This window comes from Diachasma alloeum, unplaced genomic scaffold, assembly GCF_001412515.2.
Source record: "Diachasma alloeum isolate Michigan unplaced genomic scaffold, Dall2.0 Dall_scaffold_00367, whole genome shotgun sequence".
In the NCBI taxonomy this organism is placed as follows: Eukaryota; Metazoa; Arthropoda; class Insecta; order Hymenoptera; family Braconidae; genus Diachasma; species Diachasma alloeum.
The window spans coordinates 142,862-143,998 of NW_021680506.1; positions in this window are offsets into that span (position 1 = coordinate 142,862).

Consider the following 1,137-nt stretch of genomic DNA (forward strand, 5'->3'; position numbering starts at 1 on the left):
AGTTAATCCGCTGAAAAGCGAAACTATTTTATTTAGAACAACTCGCTGTCATATGTCGGGAAAGAAAAGTCGTAGTATAAATCAATTCGAGATGAAAATCAAAAATCCAGATATCAATACGGAAACTATTATCCCTAATAAGGAAATTGTTAAGTACCTTGGTGTACACATAGATTACTTAGTTCGTTGTTCTAAACACTCTGATATCCAAATAGAAAAAGCCAGAAATCGGTATAAATCTCTTGGCTTTTTATTCCACAATAAATTTATCAACAAAAGAGCAAGAATCATTTGCTATCTATTACTCATCAGACTTTTACTGACATATGGCTGTGAAATTATATGGAATATGGGTGCTCACCAGATGGAACGATTGAGATTATTCGAGAGAAAATGTCTAAGAGCTTGCCTTTTCATGTACAGATCTCCACACTCCGATTATCAGCGTAGTGTGAGTAACAAAGCGCTATATGATAGAGCGGAAATTCCGAGGATAGATAACTTTATCCTTAGATTGGCCAGGAATTATTATAATAAAATTAAAAACATCAAAAACGATACTATAAATGCTTTAACTGAATTCCCAGTGGAGGAGGCAATCGAACGGGCCAGATGCAATGACATCAAACCCCAATATTTCATTCAGTATGACAGGATGGGCCTGTTCCAAGATGAATGGAACAGGCCCATTTTATTCCATATTAAAAGACACAAAAAAGTCAAAAAAATTCCTTTAGATGATCTTGAGTCTAAACCATTTGTTTATTCGAGAGTTATTCCAAGAGTAGATATTGATAACTTTGATAGAGTAAACAAAAATTATTGGTAGCTGGATGCCGATGATAGATTTATTAGAGAGCTCACTGCTCGTCAAACAATTTACAAACAGCTAAATAAAAATAAAAATAAGCATTATCAAAGAAATAGATATCATAGGAATAATTTCCGTCCTCCTTGAATATTTTCAAGGAGGAAACTATATTATTATTAATAATAAATACGCAGACTGTGATTGCGAAAACAGGTATAAAATTATAAATACAGTCTAATTTATTTACTCTATTATACAGTTGCTTTATACCAAGAATTTACATATTTGTAAGTGTTTCTTCTATTAAAAGTTTCACAATAGGTAAT